Below are 24,063 nucleotides of genomic sequence, written 5' to 3' on the forward strand. Positions count from 1 at the left end.
CATTTCAAAAGTTTCCACTGAATTTGGGTTTATTTTTCACTACCAGCTGTGAAAAAGACTTAAGTTTGCCTTCTTCTGTTGCTATGCAACAGAATAGCCCAGTTAAGACTTATTTCATCAGGAAGTTCTGAGTGTGCCTTTTTAGCTTTGTTTCCAGCAGGAACATATTTACTGCTTTGCTATTATGGATCATTCAAATCCTCACCATAACACTGTACTGGCTATCCTGAAAACATACTTTTTTCAGCCCTCTGACTCAGCAGCATGCCAACTGCTTTGCAGTCGAACAGTAACTTCAGTTGCTAACTTTTGTTAGGCTACATTTGTTAGAAAGGAGAGGTATTTTAGGAATAAGTGATCTTTACAAGGCTGCCATCTAAGACCTCCCCAAAATGCCTTGCTGCGATGACCCTGACATGATACAAATTAATTTCGTTTTTTCTCCTTCCACAGAGCAGCAACTCATAGGAGTTATACCTTGTTGTTCCGCGTGCGCATGGAACCAGACTGGCATCCACCCAGCAAACTCAAAACAGATTACAATAGTAATACAACATAATGCAAACATAGCATTTGTTTTCCATCAATACTTAAACCCTTCTCATCATGCTCCCAGTATATTTCTGCCTTGCTCTCAAATTGTTGTGGTGCTGGTTCTTTCAGTAGCATGTGAAAGAACCAGCACCACTTGGCTCCTATAAGCGGCTATCTTGGCAGTTAAAGTTGAAGTTTGTAAGGATGGCAAGAAAAATGCAGGCACAGGACTTAGGGTTGCTATTCATGGCCAGATAGTAGCAAGAGGCAGGGGATATGGAAGGGGCAACATTGTGTCATCACTTCTGGGGAAAAACTCCAAGTGACATCAGTCCACCCTAAGAATGACTGGAAACTCTATAGTAAAAGTCAGATTATACCAAAGTAATGAGTAAGCTGTTGTCTAGAACTCTAGGGGCTACCACTTCAGTGCAAAGAAATAAAGCAAGAGGGGAGAAATAAGTTTATGAAAAAAGTCCACCACCCCCCTTTATTTTTGCAAGGTACAGCTAGCATAACAGAGTTCTGGGGAACATGAAAACTAGCTCAATGCTATAAAAAAAACCTTAGGTAGTTTCCACACTGATATTTTGCTCTGCCTCAGTTTCCTGTTTTTAGGTGCATCCATATGGCATAATCTTTCATCTGTATTTTTCCTTGCTTTCCTGTGATCTAAACAAAACTTGTTTGGGTATGATATTTTTTTGCTCCAAAACATCTTTCTCAGCTTCTACTCCCATTCTCCCCTATTTCAAAAACATAATTTGGAGTGACTGAAGAGGAATACATTTTCTTGTGCATGTTTTGATCATTTGCTTTGATCATCTCTAAAATGAGCATTACACAAGTACTCAAATTAACTATGTTTATACACATTTGCTTAATTTAGGTCACCATTACAAGCAATTACTGTCAATTTACATAATATAACATAACTTGTGACCAATCAAGACTATGAAAAAAATGAAGCCATATGGACAAATCAGTTTCTAGTCCACCCCTCTACCCAAGGCCAACATGTTCTTGCTTGTGTGGCTGCAGAAAAGTAAGTTCTTCATTGATGCCATTCATCTACTTAACAAGGAGGAATTCACAGAATGCTATTCCCTAAGAAGCCAAAAGACACTACCATGGCCATCTAATTTCAGAATCCAATTATATATGGACAGCGAGGATTTTGTTCTAGACGGCCAAAAAAGCTCTTTATAGTATTGCTAACCATTTAAGTCCAAACAGTTAACAGAAAGAGGAAACATATCCTCTGTTTTTCCTTTTTCCCTGTGTCCCCCACCAAAAAAACCCGAAACCCAGTAGTAAACAACTGAACTATTACTATTGTTACTTGCTTCTCTTGTGTAGCTTTGTTTTGTTCATGAGGTGTTGGGATAGAATATCACTCACTTGCTCAGCGAGTTGGAAGAAGGAACACTGTAGGTGGTGCAGAATTGAATATCATTAGTCTGAATAATAATAAGGATCTTATTTATAAAGCTCTTTTGGAACGTTCACATCCACTCACAGAGCCAAAATGCCTCATCAGCCTTTTGAGAAAGTGAAAGCCTGTGCAGATTACGATGACCAGGTCAACATTATATAATTGGACTCACCAAAGACTCCTTAGTTGTCATGGGCTAACAGGTTCTCTTATGAGTTAAACTATGTTTAAATAACTGGAAGCAAAAAACAGTTCTCACAAATCAGCATTGGGGCCCGTACCATTTAATTTATTCTTAAATGATCTGGAACTAGGAGAGAGTAGCATAGTGACCAAGTGGCAGAAAATTATGGTAAAAACCAAGGTTAACTGAGTGGCGCTCCAAGAGGATCTCTACAAACTTGGTCAGTGGGTGACAATGTGGCAAATGAAGTTGAATGTTGGTATAATGTGATGCACATTGGAACAAAAACGTTCCAATAGGTTTATAAAATTATGCATGGGGTAGAGAGAGTTGACAAAGACAAATTTTTCTCCCTCCCCCGAAGTACAAGAAATTGAGGGAATCTAAGGAAGCTGATGAACTGTAGATTCAGGGCAGACAAGGGAAATTCTGCTTTATACTGAGAGAGATTAAATGTGGAACTTGCTGCCAGAGAATGTACTGATGGCCACAGGAATAAACAACTTTAAAAAGAGATTAGAGCAGACAGATTCTACTAGCCAAAGTGACTGAGGGGAACCTCCATATTCAGAGGCGCACCAAGTCTCTGAATCCTAGAGCCAGGAGGCAAGAGCATTTTCTGTGACATTTTAGTCAGTTTTAAATGCATTGCTCACTGCCTATATTATGCTATTTTTGTTGCATTGTTCTTTTGCTTTGTAATCCTGCTTAATCAGCATGTATTATACATTCTAGTACATTCTCTATTTTTTATTGCACTGTTTGTTCTAAGTTGCTATTTCATTACTTTTAATTATGTAATGCACCTTAGGTAGGTCTCAGCAATTATAAATGAAGTAAATAAATAGACATATTGAACCTGTCTTTCCCTTCTGTTGCATTTCACAACAGCTCAAGACAGGATGTCAGACTTTTACATGCAAGCTCATGTCTGAAGTGATATTTGATACATTAATGGTTCTGAGTTCACAATCCTAATTACCACTCTCTCACATTAGAATTGTAGAGGCAGCACTGGAAAATATTGTTTGACACCCACAGCTTTGATCTTCCCCCTAGTTTTCTTAGAGCGGCATTAGAAAGAACTTTCAAGCAGTGCACAGCTGACACCAATGGTAACAAAGCAGCATGTTAAGACCAACATTAGACTGCCAGTAACTCTTCAGAGTTTTGCATGGCTTTGCCTCACTCTCCAGTTTCTGGATGCTGCGTTTACCAGCAGCAACATCTTCAGGTCCCTTCACATTCGAGAATCATTTTACAACTATAACATGTGTGTGTGTGTGTGTGTGTGTCAACTGAAGCAGTATCTTTTATGTTCATGCTCTAGGACTGCATATCAATTACCAACTAAGATACTTTATTTATAAAAATCTGAAGGCAGTTCTGGCTTCTTTTACAGTGCATCTAGCAATTTATTTCTTCCCATTCTCCCACCTCAGTAACACTGGCAAGTGCATAGTTTAACTGTTCCGAGGCAGCCACAAAACAGGCTATTACTCTTAATGGATACTTGTAATAAGAATTTGATATTAGAGCCAGTGGATCCATTTTGTTAACAGTGATGCTTCTCTCTGGCAAAAGTAGCTTTCCTCCAATATACTTCAGAAGAAGGCTTCTTCAACCAGAGGAAAGTGCCTCTGGTAATGGAATGAAGGACACAACCCATTGTATGTCTGAACTTTACCACTATTATTTCCATACTAGCAAAAAAGCCCGTTGTATCTAAAAAATACAACGGGCACTAGGCCCTCATCTCTGCCCTTGGCAAGCCAGCCAAGGCCTGGAGATGCCACAGCAAGCCTTTTTGGGGAGGGGGGAACATGGGTGAGGGGGAGTGCTGGCGGGGACTCCACTGATCCTCCCCACCCCTGTCCCAGGCAGGCCTGCTGAGGCCCGGAGTGGCCTAGATGGTCCTTTTCGGGGTGGCGGGGGGAAGTGCTGGCAGGGTCTCCATTCCTCTCCCCACCACCCCAGGCTGTCCTGGTGAGGCCTGGCAAGACCACAGCCGGAGCTGCTTGGGGTGGCAGGAGCACTGGTAAGAACTGGCTCACCCTCTCACCCTCAGCACAATGACAAGGCCAGGGCTGCTCGGAGTGGGGGTGAGCAGTGGCAGGCAAGGGCCGTGGCGAGGGCTCCCTCCCTCCACACTGGGCTTGCAGTCCCAGGCCATCCACTCTCCCTCCCAGCTCCCACTCAACAGGCTGGCACTTCTTCCATATGGAAGAAGTTGGGGGGGGGGATGCGGCCAGAGGCAGGACATCCTTCCTGATTGGCTGTTCATTGGATGGACACCCAATCAGGGATAGGACAGCTGGGACAGCTTACCTGATTGATAGGCAATGAGTCCCAACTCCTCCTAGCACCCTCTTACCATTTTATTTATACATTCAGATATGCATAGTCCACATTAATCACCAAGTAGTTCTACCAGATTAACATTGATATACAACTTGTATCCACAAACTATCACTAGCAGCACACAATTGAAGGATGCCATATTTGCCAATAAATTCCTGTGATCTCTGCAAGATATTTATTGATGTCTTTTGTATATCTGGTATATTTGGTAGGGTTGTGATGGCCAATGGCTAATACAATAAAACTATTCTGGCTCTTGTCTTGTCTGTACGATATTCATGTAACCATAAGTAAAAATAAAATTATTAGCAATTCTCATGTTTTCAGTCTTTTAAAAGTAAATTTAGTATTTAACCAGGTTGATGAAACTACCTGCACTAAACCAAAGAAGACGGGGACCCATCATAGCAGCTTCTCTGCTTGGCACTTGGTATATCCAAAATGTTGCCCCCTAATCAAAGAACTATTTGATGCAACACAAACTAAGAAGGAAGAAAAAGGAGTGAACCAAGAACAAGCTCACAAATGCAAAATACTGTAAATTATATCAGTTAAATTACTGGCATGTGTTACAAAGTTGGTCACTTTGTCCAGGATTCAATCTTGCAGAAAAATTATTACTTCTGGTATCCTAGATGAATCCTCATCTATAGTCACTTGTGCATCCTTAAAGAGAAAACTTTTAAATGAGCCATTTAGATTCATCTTACCATGATCTCCTGAGAGTTTATTATTTCTTACTGAATTAACTTAACTACCATTTCAATAAAATCAGACTGTATCTCTCCAGTATTCTTTCTGCGCAACCTTCCTGTAACTATCACACAGGAAATGATCAGAAAGCTCAATTTCTTAGAGATGGGTTAGATAATTGGAGCCCCACACAGTGTGAAGACCCAATAATAACTGATCTTTTTTGACTAGACAAATGTAAGTTCAGAGTTTTCCCCTCAATTAAATACAGTGTAATGGAATTGCTGCAGTGTGATGCTTAGTAATAGAGGACCATCATGCGCTAGAACAATGTGCAAACTAGATCAGATCCAGTTTTCAGAGGCTCTGTACATGTAGTTGATACATGGATTTGAAACAGAGATCAACGGTGCCTGCCTAGTCTTTGTGCGTTGGATTTGGTCCTATTCACACGTTACTCCAAGACAGGGAAGCAAAGCACATTCTCCTTCCTGCTCCCTATTGCAACTAGAGTCAAAGGAAGTTCTGTTTTAGAAATTGGCTGAGATGAGAGAGCTGTGGGTGGTTCAAGTGCTGCATTCTTTGTTGTTTCTGCGGGGGGGGGGGATCAGGTTCCCTTTTAATGACCAGCACTGGGGCTTTCCCATTCTCCCATTCCCATCCCATGTTGTAAATCAACAGATAATACAGAAATGATGCAATATTATGGTACTTCACACTCACAAGAAAACTAACCCAATAAAAACTTGACCTTACAATTTAACACTATTCAGGGAACTGGACAACATGGCACTGCAATAATACCTCTAAACTCACTCCTTTATCCACATGCGCCTCCTCGCATTAGGTTCCTTGCAAAGAGAGTTGCAAGAAACTTCAACAACTTAAATTCATGGTTCCAGTATGCGCCTGCCTCTTTCTACCTGGAACGCTGAAAAGACAGGAATCTGACAGCAAACGAAACACTAGGCTAATCTGTTACACATTTTACATCAAATATCTAAAAGGAAGCAGTTGAGACTAAGGATGAGGTCTGTGTGCACTTCTACTCTGCTGTTAAATATGAACTGTGCAGCATCACTATTTTTAACCTACATGCTATCCACATGTATCATTAAACATGAGCCCCCTGGGAAGCAGAATTATCTTCCTGATTTTCTAGAATGGCAATGTGGAAAAAAGCCAGCCAAAAGCATAACAAGAGGATCACAGAATGCTTATGGTTTTTACTACCTTCCCTCAGGCTACGATATTTTAAGCATCATGCTAACAACATGGCACTTTATTACACATCTCATACTTGAACATTTCCTTCAGACTAGTCAATTATATATTATCTTGTTATTGTTATATGATCCAGCTGATGAATATACAGCCAGAATCTAAAACAGACTTCCATTTGGACAATAAAACATACTGAAAATAAATACATTATATAATTGGTTCCACTAGACTCATCCTATCCTACATATTCAGATTTTACAGCCATGGCCATTCTTTGATGTGAAGCTGTAACCTGAGTGGTACATTACCCATGACCAAGGTTAATTGCTATATGGAAGAATACCTCCAAGACCCAAGAAACTTACAGTACTGGAACACCACCACAAAGACCTAGGACCATTCCGTACCAGGATCCATGTAGTAAATTGGTTTCAGAACGAAAAAACGCCATTTTAAATAGTGGAATTCGTCGTTATGCATACCTGCCTTTGTAGTGGAATCCAGTTGCGTTTCTATCGTTTCCCACAGGCTTCCGGTCTCAGCAAAAATTGCTAGCCAGGAAGTGATATTGCAGAGGTTTGTCCCGCCCCTGGCCGTCAATCAAATGAGCAGCCAATGGGCGGACGTTATCATGCTCCTGAAAAGCCCCTTTCCCTTTAAGGAAGGTTTAAAAAAAAACACGTTGCAACGAATCTGCGTTGTTTTGTTGCAATGGAGAGACCCATCTAACTAGCAGGTGGTGTTTGAGCTGCCGTTTCATCATTGCCACGCTCCCCCCTGAGTGAAAACCCCCCCCCCCACACACACATACAGGCACGATTTTATAAACCAGCAAACAGGGCTGTGTGGTGCTTGGTGCTTGGTGACTTAAAACAGCTCTGGGGAGGGACTGCAGCCGGGGAAGCCTCGCTGGGTAAACGAAGGCTCGCCGGTGCATTGATCTCCGCTCGCTCCAAGAAAAAAAAATGGCGATCGCTTCGCCGGAAGATCAGGGGAGAAAGCCAGGGGGAGGGACTTTGCAGAAACCGCAACAATGGTAACGCACAGAACTTTCCCGCTAGTGTTACAGAATGGTTGCAACAGTGTAGCGCTTTCCGGAGGGTGAATCCACTTTTTGGGATTTCCCTGAAAGCACTACAACGAAGCGCTTATTGCGGATCGGTTTCAGGAGTGTTGCAGATTGTCAACGACGTTGTGCATAACAGCAAATTAGTAGCGATTTCAATTTGCAACCATTGTGCAATTTTGAACGAGTGCGGAATGGCCCCTAATTTTCACTAGCTGGGGTCCTATAAAACTTCTAGAATTAATTTGTACAAGGGAACATGTGCTTAGATTGTTCCTCTTTTTATGGGAAGAACTGTAATTTTGTGAAACATGATCAGAGGTAGTAGACAGAGAACCAGCAGTCTCTTCTCTACTGAATACTAAACAAAGCAAAACAAATGGGATACAACAAGTGACCTCCATGATAAGCATTCATGGAGCTAAAGGCAAATACTGGAGTTGTTTAGATGGCACTATCTCATAAAGTATTTTCATTAGTTCTACACTGACTAGAAGGAAGAAGGGAGAAGAGTTGGTTCTTATATGCTTTTTCTTTACCAGAAGGAGCCCTAAAGCAGTTTTCAATCGCCTCCCCTTTCCTCTCCCCATAACAGACGCCCTGTGAGATAGGTGAGGCTGAGAGAGCCCTGATATTACTGCTTGATCTGAACAGCTTTATCAGTGCTGTGGCGAGCCCAAGCATACCTGGCTGTATGTGAAGGAGGGGGGACTCAAACCCTGCTCACCAGATTAGAAGTCGGCACTCCTAACCACTACATCAAGGTGTAGACCACCATAAAGAAATTAGCTGCCCCCAAAGCCTTAAAAGATAGTTTCAGGAAAGGTCAAAAATTGTTTCAGCCCAATTTTGAAAGCCTCTTCAGACAGTAGGTGGGTAACATATGCAAAGTTTGGCAACTCCCGGCAACTGAGTTGCATTGGCAGAACTTTCTCTAGATCCAGTTTTTAAGATGTGAATGCATAACAGCATGACTACATGGAAGGCAAGTTTGATTTTCCAGGTTATTGCAGGTCACTGTGAGGAGATGTAAAAGGGAGTGGTTATGGCCCAGCAACACAGCAGAAGATCCCAGGTTCACTCCCTGGTCTCTCCAGTTCATAGGCTGAGGCAATAGGAGATGGGAAGGCCGTCTGCCTGAAACCCTGGAGAACCACTGCCAGTCAGGTTAGACAGTATTGACCTTGATGGACCAAGATTCAGTAAAAGGTAGCATCATGTGTGTTCTTGTCTTGTTTTTACCCTCAAAAAGACTGCAAAGGCTCCCATCTTATCCCTAGCAACTGTGGTAGTCTTTTTAACAAGCAACAGGGAGAATGTAAGAACCCTCATTTATTTTCCTGTGAACACACCAGATGAGGAGGGGAAAACGTCATGCTAAATGAACACCAATTCTAGTGGCTTCAGAGAAGGCTTGTGAGAATCAAAGGGCCTTGCTACAGCAAAATCTAACACAGGGATTGGCTTAAAAAAAATCCCAATACAAGACATCTTGCTAGAAGCCACATCCATGTGCATCCATTAGCACATCATCATCGTCTAGTTGAAACATGATGAAGTGATCAAAGGCTTGAGGCTTTTTCCAATACGAGCAGAGCTGAAATCAATTGGGTCAGCCACCTAAAATTCAATCTGGAAGTCAGTTAATGAACAGCTGAAAGGGACTGGACTCTAAACAGCACACTGCATTTATGAATAAGGTAAAAACCATTTGGCGTTAAATATTCTTACCTGTCTGCTGTATGTTCAACGGTGGTGCCATAGTGAATTTTCTGCCCAGAGATCAAAGGTAAACATGATGCAAGAGTTTTGTGAAACTGTAACCATTTACCTAGCTAGAAATTAGAATCCCAGATCAAAGACAATTGCAGCAGCTTTCCAAAATTGCTGTGCAACAGTTACCTTTCAACTCAGAAAGCAGAATGCTATGGCTGAAACTCTAGTGCAAGCATCTTTGGCTCTTACATAGAATAATACAAATATATTTACATAAAATTGATAAATGCCCCCAAACAGGAAAAGTAGAAGATAAAAGATGATTGTGCTTGCTGTCTAGGTACAAATATTTTTGTAATACAAAAAACGTTTAACTATCTGCACAAGTTGAAAAATACACACACACACGAGTTTTTGAAATAATGAAGATGAAAATTAAAACATGGAATAGAATTATATTTGGAACCCATTTTTTATGGTTATATTTTGCTTGACATTACTCAGGAAAAGATCTCTCCCTCTCCCAGTGGCCCAGTTCACATCAGGCTCATGCACAGCTGACTTTTTGGCTAAAATACTCCATAGGAATTTTGTTCATGAATCTACAATGAGTGTGTGTAATATTTTTAAACAAACTGGCATTTTCCACTTTGGATCTATCTGCTCTGGGATTTTTTCAAAAATCTCAATTTTTTTAGGGTCCAATAGACCCGAGCGAAGAAAAGTGAGTTAAAGCAAACAAACAAAAAAAGGCAGCCAGATTGTGGAGTTGGCTTGGTTTCTCCTGCCATATGGTTTAAACTGTGTTGCAGAAGCTGGCCCCCGTATCTGCGTATAGTGAGGGGGTCTCTCCCTGCCTCATGCCGACCTGGCTGGAATGGCTTCTTTTGTAGCCTGGTTTAATCTGTGTTGCAGGAGAAGCCAGTTCCAGGATCTGCAGTGACATGGCTAGCAGCTTCTGAGGCTGGCTTCTTCTGCAGCTGATTTAAATTGAACTGTATAAGTCAATTTTAAGTCAAGTTTATTGGGTGACCTTGGTGCAATCACTCAGCCTAACCTACTTCACAGGATTGCAGCTGAGATGGATCAGAGGAAAGCAATGTGGTAAGCCACTTTGCACTGGGGAGAAAGGCAGGGTTTTCATATCTAAATAACATACATCATATATCTTGCTTACATACTACTTCTGTATCTTGCCACTACCATCACTTCAATACTTAGCATAATGTCAGCCATACTACAACATTCTTGTCCACATTTATTTGATCATGTAGTTATTTTAACATTGCTTTGTTTTCATCATATATCTAGGACATTTTTATGCCACTCATATTGCTTTCACATCCTACGTGCCCATTTCTCTATGAACAAAATATTGCCATGACAGCTCACAGAAAACCATGAAGCAGAATACACTATTGCTCTATTTTTGTTGATTTTCCCCACTATTATCCTATCTGTCCATCCAAGGAAATGAATCACTAGAACTTGCCTCCAAACAGAGTAAAACAAAAGGGAGTTACTTAAAATTCTGAATCTAAGCTAAGTTTTCCCCATGTGTATTCTCAATCACTTTTAGAGGGACCAGAATTTTCATGTGTTCCAAGTCTTTTATGAATAAACGATTCTCGCTGTGTTTTCTCTTTAGATCTTGCCAAGATTCAACCCACCATCACTTACATCCAAGAACTGCACTAAGACAAGGCCAGAGAGACAAACAGTCTCTCTAGGCAACTCTATTCAGAATCTTACTGAAGTCTACTCAGTGGGGTTAACTCACAGGAAAGTGCTCTTAGGGCTGAACTGAGAATAACCGTCTTCTTAAAGCCAGACACTTCACAGACTAATAATTCCGTTGTGAATTGTCTGTTTGATAGACTCTACATGGCTTCTACACAGTATTTTATAAACTAGGGGCAAAGCCTATTGCATTCAGGAACACAGCGGACGCTAGATTGGGGTGTGTGTGTGTGAACACTGCAGATGGCCTCTCCTGCTCCCCAGGACCTAAAAAGCCTGCAGGCTGGAGGCCCCAGGCAGGTAACTCACGGGCAGGGGCAGCTCTCAGGCGGCAGGGATCTGCAGCCTCCGAGTCTCAGAGTGAAGTGGAAGGAGGAGGGGTGGGGGACCGAAGGTGATTGGCTGGCAGCTGGACAGACAGACAAGCTGGTTTGAGGAGGAGGCACTCAGGGGTGGGACAGTGCCCTGGCCTAATATGCGCGGCCGCTGAAACGGCGGCATAGAGAACGCGGAGGAGGAAGAAGCGAAGCAAACAGCAAACGCACGGGACGGAACACAATGGTGGCAAAACCAAGAGCAGCCGATTATGCATGTGGCCAATCCAGAGCCACTTCTGGTTGCACCCTGGTCGCCTGGGAAGCTCCACTTTCTTCCGCATTTCGCTAACGCAGCTTTTTCAGCAGCATACGTTGACTCTGCACCTGGTCACTGCCTACAGCGTGCATTATTGGTGATTTTAGCCGCTGCCATTCCACCTCGAATGCGGACCTTCCACTCCATGCATAATAGGCCCCTGAATGCGTGTTAAGCCATGACACCAGCTCCTCTTCTAAGCCCTTACCAGAAATATATTGTGGAACAGATAGGAGACTTGTATCCTTGAGTAATTGTATCAGTTGCTTTATTATAGTTACATAATGACTTTGCATTTAAGAATACAGCTTGTAATTACAAACTAACTATAAACCACAGGAATGCAAAACTGAACAATAAAAAAACAGGAATGCAAAGCAAAATAACCCAAGGATTGGGGATAACAGCTGTACAAGAGCCATCTCACGTTCATATTAATTCTCCAAAATCAAGGTAGGTGCACAGAGGAAAGCCCCTACAAATGCCGAAGAGATTGCTTACATTGTTATACTGATAGATTCAATGAGTAGCCGTGTTGGTCTGAAGTAGCACAATAAAATCAGAGTCCAGTAGGTAAGAAAATCATATTGACGAAGAGTGCTTGCACTCGAAAGCTCACGCCTTGAATAAATCTTTGTTGGTCTTAAAGGTGCTACTGGACTCTGATTTTATTGAGTTATACTGAACTGACAATTCCTTGAACAACTTCAGCTTTGATATCAGGGTGGGAACCAGAATCTAATGTAAAATGAAATTAAGTATCTAATGGTATCCTCAAAATTTCTTGACTTAACTCTTTCTTCTAGGGATAAGCAAACTAGAGCTAGAAGCATATAAGCAGACATACTTCCCCACCAAATGTTTCCCCTAGAACAACTAGTCTACAGGCATGCTGCAACAAGTATTACAGATGTCAGGGAGTGGAAAAATTGCTCTTTCATTATATTACAGTCCCCAGGTACTCTCCAGCTAGGAACACACGGAGGCAGTCCAGTGTGCATTAGACAGCCTTGCAAAATTATACTAACAGTACTTAGCTTACAATCTACCCAGTATTGGCAACAACCTTTTGTTTGTCAGCAATCTGCAAACTTTATTCTAAAAGAAAACCCTATTTTTTCATTTCTACCCTGGACCTGTTTCTTCACTTCTGTACTGTATCTTTAAGGGCCTTAAAACTCAAGGGCAAGGGTGATTATAAGACAGAGCTTAACTGAAGAAAATGAATCACATAGTTTGCGGTTCATAGTGACTGCAATCTGCAGATAAACAAAGCAGATTAAAAAAATACGGCCAAGGCCAATGATGAAAAATCAGATAAAATATATTTTATTACTCAGTTAAATTTCCAAGAAATTCCCTATATTTTGCCAACAGACATCAGAGGATTATGTTAGTCTTGCAGCAGTTCTTCAAAAAGAATAAAGGATCTTTACTGAAATTTTGGAAATTTAACGGAGTAATAAAATACATATTTAATTGATTCTGCATTATCGGCCTTGGGCTTATTTTTTATCTCCTGTGATTGGTGTGGTCTCCCCCTCCTTGTTAGTAGGTGTAGAGAGCAGCCGGCTGGTTACAAGCAGAAGATGATGGTTATTTGTTTCGTGTGTATCTTGTTACTTCCATGAGAACTGTGATATCAGCAATATCAGGTTCCAAGAGAATATCAGGTTCCAAGCAGAACTCATGTTGAATGGGGTTCATTACCCTATACGATCCACTTGTACCATTGGTTGTTGGTGGGATAATGTTTTATGGCATATTTAACCACAAGAGTGAAGCAAATTAACAAAAAAAATATTTCCTTATCTAGTTTACTGATAGGGAATCCTGGACATGCAGTGATAAAAATCTATATGGATGTACAACATTAAACTGGTTGAGAGGGCTTTAGGGGGCCATACAATGTCAGAATGAAAGTCTGGATAGATTTCATGAATCTACTAAATGACACATTAAAGTTGGTGAAGGCATAAAGACTTGAAAATGGTATTTCACATCTGAACTGGCCAGATGTTCCTTTCAGTTTAGGGGCCCTTCATATGCTACACTTTTTAAAATCTTGTGCTCATAAAAATGGAGATGCGTGTACGTGTGTGAACATGTCAGTATCTACATTTCCTCACTGTGTTCAGTCACCATTTGCAGCCAATGTAGTACATCAAGCAAGCCTGAAAACATATAGGCATTCTTCAAGCTGTAAATATTGAAAAAAAACAGGCTTGTTTTATGAAGCAGTTATCATTTCTTGATCTCTAGGTTAACATCAGATTGAAAAACTAGTAGAGGAGCGTGTTTTACAGAAAATTCTAATGAAATCTTCAGGTGTGCATCATGGATTTTAATATGATGTAATGTTTATAAATAACTAAAACATCTTCATGAAAGATATTATTTCCATCTATATTTCAGTCTTCCATCCCACATTTTGTCTCTTCAAAACAATAAAAGAGTGTACACCTTCCCTATTGGGGAATGTATTCTTTATAGCATTCATTTAGGGAGAGCAAACTCTTCTACCAACAAGAACTCTAATAAGACATATTTCTCTGAAGTGAAATCATTCCAGTTAAAACTAACAGTTAGAACTATTATTAAAAACCAGAACAATAATGACTGTCATTTTAAAGTTTCAGATATAATTAACATGTTGGCTAGCTGAAATACAACCCAAGAGCTTAAGTTACAGATGTGATAAAACCTTCAAGGGCTTTGCTATTTTGAAACTGAATGTACGGAATAGTTTTTAATCTCATATTTAATTCACACACAACACTTTACTGTGGAAGTGCAGGACAATGTATGCCCTCATTTAATGAGGAGCTGATGCTCCATATATATTATGATCTGAAATCTTTGACCCACTACAAATTAGCTACAGACTTCCTCAAAGCTCAAATTGAGCAAAGGCTCCCCAGAATCCAGTTATAAGTCCCAGCAAAACTTAAATATATAAAGTTTCTTTGCTTTCAGGTATATAGCATATGGAGTCCATTGTCTCACCACTAAAGGTCAGTTTTATTATTATTATTATTATTATTATTATTATTATTATTATTGGATTTATTACCCGCCACTCCCTTGCGGCTCGTGGCGGGTTACAAGAGTATAAAACCCCATAAAATACATTAAAATCCCATTGACACATCTACAATTAAAAGCTGCCTGGCAAGAGCGGCTAATCGACTACCCATTCCCCCACTAGCGGGTGGAGAGGGGATACTGATGGCACCCGTCTCTTTAATCCCAATCCTCAGGTCCCGGGGGGGCATAGATGTTAAGCCTGGTCTCAACCGTAAACCTGGCGGAAGAGCTCCGTCTTGCAAGCCCTGCGGAACGATGGAAGGTCCCGCAGCTCTCCCAGGAGCTCGTTCCACCAGACGGGGGCCAGGACCGAAAAGGCCCTGGCCCTGGTCGAGGCCAGGCGTGCTTCCCTAGGGCCGGGAATGACCAACAGATTTTCTCCCGCAGAACGTAAAGCTCTGCGGGGGGCATAGGGCGATAAGCGGTCCCTCAGGTATGTGGGTCCCAACTCACGTAAAGCCTTGAAGGTTAAAACCAAAACCTTGAACCAGATCCGGCCAGCAATCGGCAACCAGTGCAGCTGCCTCAGCACTGACTGGATATGGGCCCTCTAAGGTGTACCAGTTAGGACCCTAGCAGCTGCATTCTGCACTAGCTGAAGTTTCCGGATCAAGGACAAGGGAAGGCCCGCGTAGAGCGAGTTACAGAAATCTATTCTGGAGGTGACCGTTGCATGGATCACCGTGGCCAGGTGTTCGGGGGACAGGTAGGGCGCTAGTAGTCGGGCCTGGCGAAGTTGGAAAAATACCTGGCCCGCTACTCTTTTGATCTGTGCCTCCAAAGTCAGGGAGGCATCAATGATCACACCCAAGTTCCTGGCCTGGGACGCGATGGTAAGATGCGCCCCTCCCAGGGTGGGCAAGCGCGCTTCCTGTTCCCGCCCCCTACGTCCCAGCCACAGGACCTCCGTCTTGGAGGGGTTGAGTTTCAGGCGACTCTGCTCGAGTTCATGTTTATGCAGCACCAACTGCATGTGCAATCATTGTATGTTCTCTCTCTGGTCAATTACAGCCCGGATGGGGATCATACAGGATGGGGATATGGCTCAGAGGATGAACATCTGGTTTGCTTACAGAAGGCCCATAGTTCAGTTCCCAGCATCTATAGTTCACAAGGATCAGGTTTACCATATGGGAATTCTTATGCTTGCCCCATTCAATACAATGGTTGCCTCAGATTTTGATTAAGAATAACAACTGAACATAGGCTTGTATAATTCACTCCCTCTCCCCTCATACAAGTCACAAAGACTGCCCAGCTTGAAACTAACAGCTCATTGTTGCTGTGACAAATTAGGTGAAACAACTTCTTGATTGCAAGGAAGGATTCTAAACCCCAAGTTTGTGGGCAAAAGAACATGCCAGCTTGCCATTCCAGACAATTTGGACATTGCAGCAGAATTGTTCCAAACTAGGCCACCTTTACCAGGGCACCCTGATGGTAGGGACTTCATAACCCTCAGAACTTCCAGGCTGATTTTCATCATGAACAAAACTGAACAAAAAATGTGTCAGAATGCAATTATTTTTTTCAAGAAGTATACTCTTTAAAAACTGAAATATATTGGGGGGATCCTGTATATAACTACAAGCAATTCTTACAAATCCAGAAGCACGAAAAGGCTCATTTTGCACAGCAGTGGTGGCAGCTATGTGATGCTACAGAGTGCGATGCCACGGACTGCACGCTCCACAGCATTCTATGCCCCATGGGGAACACATTTCAGCGCCGGGTCTGCTCCAGTGCCAAAATGTGTCCCTTTGGAAAACATAGCAGCAGCAGCATGGTTCCGCTGTGCAGGGATCCCTGCAGGAGGTTATTTTCCAGGAAGGTTCCTGCAAAATAATTTTTTTAAATGTCGTGGTCCATCCAATGGTGAAGCACCACAAAGCTGACCAGGGCATTTTTTGCCCCCCTCTGGGCTACCGTAGGACAGGGAGGAGCCAGGCCTTCCATGCCAGCTCTTCCCTGTCCACATGGGTCTGCCATGTGACAGGCGCTGTTGGCCCCCACAACGGATAAGGGAACACGGAATATCCTATGATCTCTTAGCTTGGGGCAACTGAAGGCTCAATCCACGGTAGGCCTGGGAGGGAGCCTGCCCAGCAGCTGCATCATGTGGAAGAGGGAATTAGCCCCGCTTCCATATGACTGCCCTCTTGGCCTTTTCCACCCATGCAGAATAGGCCAAAAGAGACTGCTTGCCTGCAGCAAACAAAGGACCGTTCTTATCTGGATTAATTAATCGGAAACATCCCCCAGACTGTGCTTTTGACCATTTATGTGCATGAGAATCACTATGCTGCACAATCATGGATCTACCTTCCCACCACTCTTTTAGATATTCAAAACTTGCTTATACTAAAAGGTAAGAAATTTCCACTATGCCATCTACGCTGCAAGCCCTCTCTCTTTAACTGTCCTGTTGTTCTAAGCTTTCAACAATGCTGTGAAATATCACTTTCTTTTTTGAGAAAACACAAATGGCTTATTGAGTGCACAACTGCTGTATCAACATAAGCACCTACTTACATCATCCTACACAACAAAAATAAGGAGGAAGGGTATTGCAGCAATGTATTTTGCTCAGCAGAAAAAGAGACTAATTATGCACAAGTAAACCAGCACACGGAAAAGAGACATTATTCAAAAAAATTTCTGTGGCTGTCTATGAAGACTCCAGAAGCAGCCCCTACTGAGATCAACCAACCTGGTTTCCAGAATGTCAGAACTCAGGGACTGCATGAGACATCCAGAGAGAAATCCTAAACATACCTTCTCAGAATTATACTCAAATATATTTAGTGGGGATTAGTAGAACTGAACCAGATTGTCTTTTCTCTTTAAAAGTATTAGCCAAGGCCTTATGTGGCTGTCTTGCAACAGTTAATTAATGCCTTTGTCCTCCCAAGCTACTTCTATATTTCTCCCCTCCTCTCTTTGGGAAGTAGCTTCTTCATATCATCAAGAATTGCCTCCCACGCTAACATCTGCTTCAGAGAGACAACCCTGCCCTCTGAGGCATGCCAGGTTATAGGAACATTAACAGAGATGAACAGAATATCAGTCCACCAAAATGATAGGTGACTGTCCTCCCCACCTTTCACAAAACACAGTCACTAAAGCAGAAGTGCTGGTGGTGGGTTGTCTTCCTAGCTCTGTTCTGTTCAGTGTGTCTTCTCTGCTAAAAATTGCTCTGTTTCTAGCAAGAATGCAAATAGCTTATCTATTTTAGAGGGCATTTCTCCTCGCATGGGAGGGAAGGAGACATAGTATAGCTCGATCTTGTCAGCTCTCAGAAGCTATGGTGGGCTGGTACTTGGCATGCAGACCATCAAGAAAGATTCTGCAGAGGAAGAAGGAAGGAAGGAGAATTCTGCAGAGGAATCACAAAACCACCTTTGCTTCTCACTTGCCTTGATAACTACTTTCTCGGGTCACCATAAATTGGTTGCAATTTGATGGCACTTTATGCTCACATTCCCTAGCATATCTCAAACCACCAAAGTGTTCAGACAAGCTATAAATTCACATAGATAAAATACAGCAGTAACCTACAGCATTAGTATGAACGTCCACCAATCTTCACAAGATGCTGTCTTAACAGGGAAATAATGCAACTGCTGTCTATAAACCACTTTATTCCTGATGGTATCAGGCCCTTGATGTCACCAAACATTTTTAATAGACAAATATATATTTACTCTCGTCCCTCAGCCCTGGTCCAGACGTGCAACAGAAAGAAGTGATAATGAAACAGAAGAGTAATGAGGTGAGAAAATGGATTAAACCACTTCATACTGCAGGGAAAGGATTAGATTTTTCAAAGCCCCCCTCCCTAATAACCATTCCTTTTGAGGGGAAAACCAGCACAGCATGTAAAGAGCTAGGCTAGGCTCCCTGGTATGCCTTTGGGGAAAGGGCAAGGAATTTTATATGTGGAACAATTTTTTAAGGGGGGAAATGTAAATGTAATTGGGGAAAATGAAAATGTAATACCAGAACCTACAGTCCAACATAGTACATCCCGTTCTACCATCTCAGAATTCTAACAGATGGCCAGACCTTAGGCAGGGATGTAATGAAAGCCTTAGATCTAGGCTGCCTCTTTTTCCCCTTCCAAAGCTTCTATGCAATGAATAGCTGCATGACAGGCAGAAATTCAACTTACATGGCTTTTTAGCATGAAAGCATGCAGGTGTGAAGTGGCACATGTCAAATGTTGGCTCCCATGCAGCTTGAACTCCAGAAACCCAGTATTTGATGCTCCTCAATTTTATACTCTCCATGTAGCTTTCATAAACCACCACTCTACCCCATTCTATTCCTAAAAGGCATTTCAGAGATTATTAATAGAGTACATTTCATTATGGAAAAAAGTAAGAAGGCATTTCAGGAAAGAAGTAAGTTTTATTTAATCTTTTTTTTTTACAACAGCCTGCAAAGATCTCCTTTTTGACATATATGTATTTCCAGTACTGGCATGTAAATCTTATGAACTAGTTTTGTGGTCATGGCAGCAATATCTCAACTACATTTCCATGTATCTTCTACAAACTGGATTAAAGTCTTGAAGAGGATGGTTGTTCATCTTGAGTCCATGGATCCGGTATTGTTGGAAGACATTAAATCTGGTGTAGCTGAAGGTTCCATGCTTTTTCTGCTGTCTGTGGCAATTATTTTCAGGAACTAGAAAGCTCCTTTCATACTCAGCTGATTTCACTCGCTATACATTTGGCTATCATGCTGCTACTAATAGTTTCAAGGACTTCCTATTTTGGCTCTTTACCAACAAATTGGAACCAGCTGGGACTCTTTGGAGGGAGGTGAGATGCTAACAGGACAGAGTGCATGAGGAAGCCAAAGAAACAACAGACCTGGGTGGATTTGGATACACTCTTCCATCAGGTACATAGCTGTTGAGAGACACAGTAGAAAAATCCAGGCAAGAGGAGCCATGGGGGTTCTTTGGTAAAGGACCTCCTTTGCAGCCTTTTAAACTAGCAGCCAAGGAGGCTCAATGCAAAAAGAAAGGGACCAGAGGAGGCTGAAACCTTGGCAGTTCAAGCTCTGTTTCTGTACCTTCAATAGTGACATCCAAGTACAAATTTCAGGTGTTGCTTCAATCATTCTGTCAGCAGACTGATATACTATCAAGCAGCCCTGCCAAAATCCTCTTGTACAGAACAATTTTATAGACCAGCTTGGTGGAGATTTGATTCCTCCCTCCTCCACATGTAGCCAGCTGGGTAACCCTAGGCCAGTCACATTTCTAAGAGCTCTAAGTTTCACCTACCTTACAGGATTTCTGTTTTGGGGAAAGGAAGGGTAGGTGATTGTAAACCACTCTGAAACCCCTTTGGGTAGTGAAAAGTGGAGTATAAAAATCAAACCCTTAGAATCATAGTTGGAAGCGATCTCCAGGGTCATCTAGTCCAACCCCCTGCACAATGCAGAAATTCACAACTACCTGCTCATCCACAGTGACCCCAATTTCATACCCAAGTGATCCACCAAAAATCATGCCCACAACCACCAAAAATCTTCAGAATCCAGCCTGGTCTGGAGGAAATTCACCTACCATCCCACAGTGGCAATTAGCAAGTCCCCGGGTATGCAAGGAAAGGCCACAGGAGACAAACACTGACAAATCCCTCCCTGCCCACCCACTGACAATCTGCCTAGGTTCATAAAATCAGCATCTGTCCGATGACTATATAGCATCTACTTAAAAACTTCCAAAGTAAGAGAACTTACCACCTCCCAAAGAAGAATGTTCCACTGAGGAACCACTATAACTGTCAAGAACTTTTTCCGGATGTTTAGCCAAAAATTCTCTAGAATTAATTTCAACCCATTCTTCTAAAAGGGACAACAGTCTTGCTCTCAGGCTGTTCATCACAGGTAGGCTGTACATCACAAACTGTAACTAATCAAATGGGTACCGGCAGAGACTCGGTAAAGAGAGTCTCCTGGCTAAAAAATCTCAGCCACCTAAACTAATGCAGGGAAACCGATTTCTTTAACCTAAAGATGGGATCATCATCTGAATCAGCTACTCAGCAACAAGGATGGACCAGTTCACAAAAAGGATTTGAGTGCTGCATCAGCCTCTCCCTGCCAGCTATAACTCGTCTTCTACTCTTGCAAGCCTATTCTTGGACTTAAGAGCATTAGCTGCACTGTTAAGCAAATGCTCATCCAATACTCCTTAACATCATGACCTAAAATTTATACAGCCCTAACAGGATGTATTTTCTCATCCCTGCCCATGGGGCTGCTATATTTAAAGGAAACAATGTTAAAGACAAGCACAACGGACAGTGAAGAATTAGAATTTTTTTTTTTAAGACAGTGTTTTTGGCTCTCTTGTTATCTGTTTGCCTTGATACTTTCAACCTTTTATTTATGTGTACATGTGTGGACAAACAATGCAAATCATTTGAAGACCTGGGTAGAGAACCTAGAACTAGATGCATGGAGTCCAAGACAAACCAATTATTAGAAAAAATGTAGAAACTGAACACTTGAATATCTTTCCAACAAAAGATACAAAATGTACCTTCAGTTGGTAAGGAATACTTCCAGCGACCTGGAATCTAGCATGTGTATACATGGATTCAACCAATTTTTCTGCTGATGACAAGGGAGGAGACCATCCAAAAGGCAGGTAACCTGATATTTATGAAGCTGCATTAATGTTTGCACATCAAATACCAGGTACAGAACTCCTGTCAGAAAACAAGTAGCAACCTTAAAGGCAGGATCTAGTTTTCTGAATGTTTCTTAGATTTTTAGGAGCCAACCTTTGTGGTTTAGCAAATGTGCTCCAAATTCACTATCCTCTGAATGCACTGTACGTTCCCACTCTCACCTCTTTGCTCAAATGTAATCCTTTGTTAAAAAAAAATCTGCTTTGGCACCATGTTGATCATGCAATATTATGGCCTTATCCAGATCATTCAGATAAGTGAAGCTCTGGTATGAGTTTAAGAACAGAGACTAAAGTAGTCCCTTAAGCTAGGTATGCCCAATACAGATTTTCACCATTCAGCTCCTTTTATTCTCCATTGCTCAAAGAAAGAGATACTATACCAAGCCATGCTGAATAACAGATTTGGATTGTGACACAGCCCACTATATACACAGTCCCAGGAAACACTCATTTTGGTACCCAGTAAGTAGGGAAGGACTGGGGCAGAGTGTTCCATTTTCTGGGAGTATTCTGAAGCAAATAATTTCTTGCTTAATCAAGAAATTCTCATTCACGAGCAAGGAGGGGAAAAATGATGTACCTACAGATGTCAGCCAAATTAATAAAATGTGGTGGCAGAACCCAGAATGGCTCCCAGCATGCATTTCCCTTTCCCCACTACATTTGCTAAACAGAATAAATTGCCCACTATTGACTCCTGGATAGCTGTTTAAGAGACATACAAGGAAGCTTAGTTGGTGCTAAGCAGACTATTAGCATAACACTTTGCACATTCTGGCACAAAATCCATGTTTTGAACAGAGAGGATTTTTCACGGCTGGAAAGAAATGTGATTTTTTTGTTAGACAGCCACCAGTTTGAAAGCATCCAACAGCAAATGTGGGGGCTGTTGCCTGGCATGCATCTGTGGCTGAAGAACATGGATGAGATTCAAGAGCCCATAAAAACATACACTAAAAATAGACAGTGGGGAAACCCGTCCTGTAAAGATTTTATGATAAAGGCAAATCCATTGATGGTACCGAGTCACAGCCTACATGCCTTTGCTTCTGACCGAAATAGGCCTGTAGCAGACCAGCAGCCAAATTCCAAAACACGCTTCCAAAACGGGCTCTAGAATCCAGACCCGCACCATCCATTGACTGTCCCCCTTCTCTTTTGGGATTGTCCCTTAAAAACCATTAGTGCTGCAAAGACACCATAAATGTCATTAAAATGGCTGCTGTGCCAAAAACAAACATGGCAGAACCCTTTAGGAGCACGTCTAATACTGCAGCAACCCCCCTCCCCCCAAAAAAGAGGACAAGCCCGGCAGAGGCCAATCCTGCCCCAAGATCCAGAAGCAGCAAATGACTTCTCCTCGTAGAACTCCCCCCCTGCTCCCCCCCCTCGGGGCTATCCCATCCCAGCCTACCGCCCCCGTGCCCTGTCTGCCTGCTCCCTGGACACGGAAGGGGCGCGGGGACGGCGTTCACACGTCCCAAGATTGCAGTCTATCGTCACCGGGGTTGCCGTTCCGTGGGTGGGGTGGGGTGGGGTGGGGTGGGGGGACACCCGCCCTGGACGCCCTTTCCCTCGCTTCCCGGCCCAGAGGCGCCAGGCCTGGCTTCGGCTCGGGCTTTCCTCCCGGACAAAGACGCCGGGCAGCCCCCCACACGCCCGGGCTATTTTTAGGACGCCGAGAAAAACAAGCGCTGCCCCGCGCGGGGAAGCATCTCCCCGGTGGCCTCGCGCTGACCGAGCGGCTCGGCCACGAGGGCGCTTCCCGGGGGCTCGCCGCAGCCACCGACGCGTGTGGCCGTCCGCGGGGGGGGGGGGGGACCGGCCGACCCACGCCAGGAGGGGGAAGGGGGAGGAAGGACGGACCCCTGCCCGGGTGCCAGCAGAGAAGCCCGCTCGGAACCGCTCCCCCCCCCCCGGGGCTCCGCAGCTTCAGGAGGGCTCGACCCCCGCTGCACGCCGCCCGCCGGGACCGCACGTGTTGCGCCCTCGCCCTCCCCAGCGGCTCTCGGCCGGCGACTCTCACCTTCCGGACGACCGATTCAACGCATCTTCCTCCCGCTCACTGCGGCGGCCGCCCCTGCTCCTCGGCCACCCCCGGCGCCGGCGAGGCCCTGCGGCTGCAGTCGGGAGACGAGGCGGGGGGTGCGCTGGGCAAGCGCCCGGCAATCGCGCTGCCTGTCATTCAGCCCCCACCACATCCAGCTGCAGCTGCCGAGCCCGAATGCACCGCGCTCCGGCTGCATGAAGTCATCCCGCTCCTGCTCCTCCTCCCTTCCCTCGTTCGCTCGCTCCCCGGATCACCGCAGTCGGCTCCTCCGCACGGAGAGAGAGAGAGAGGGAAAGGGGGGAGCGGGCTCTGGCCGCCCGGGGAAAGGAGGGCGCCCACAAAGCTCTTCCCGTCGAGGGGGGACGCGTCACCCTCCGAGTGGCGATTGGCACGTATGAGAGGCTTCTCTCGGGGCAGGTTTCATTTTCGCGCCCCAGGAAATCGCTCCCCTCCTCCGGCTCCAACCCCGGATTTTGGTGCTAAATGGGCTGTTCCATCCCCCCCCCACACACACACTTGGCTCGCCAGTCCCTGGGGGTGGGGGCGACTGGGAGGGGATGTCGTTGGCCTTTAAGATGGCTCCAGTTTAGCTAGGGATCACACCTGTGACCTGACCCCTCATCCC

The 24,063-nt window shown here is 43.6% G+C and overlaps 1 protein-coding gene across 1 annotated transcript in view; it reads right to left on the bottom strand.

The window, feature by feature from the left end:
* Positions 1 to 23,846, bottom strand: part of PKIA (cAMP-dependent protein kinase inhibitor alpha) — a 45,855-nt gene extending 22,009 nt beyond the window's left edge. The window contains exon 1 of the mRNA XM_077352080.1: positions 23,415 to 23,846. The gene's annotated coding sequence lies outside the window, so the exon portion shown is untranslated. The remainder of the gene's footprint in view (positions 1 to 23,414) is intronic.
* Between the last annotated feature and the right edge of the window lie 217 nt (positions 23,847 to 24,063).

This window comes from Paroedura picta, chromosome 9 (assembly GCF_049243985.1).
Source record: "Paroedura picta isolate Pp20150507F chromosome 9, Ppicta_v3.0, whole genome shotgun sequence".
Taxonomy (NCBI): Eukaryota; Metazoa; Chordata; class Lepidosauria; order Squamata; family Gekkonidae; genus Paroedura; species Paroedura picta.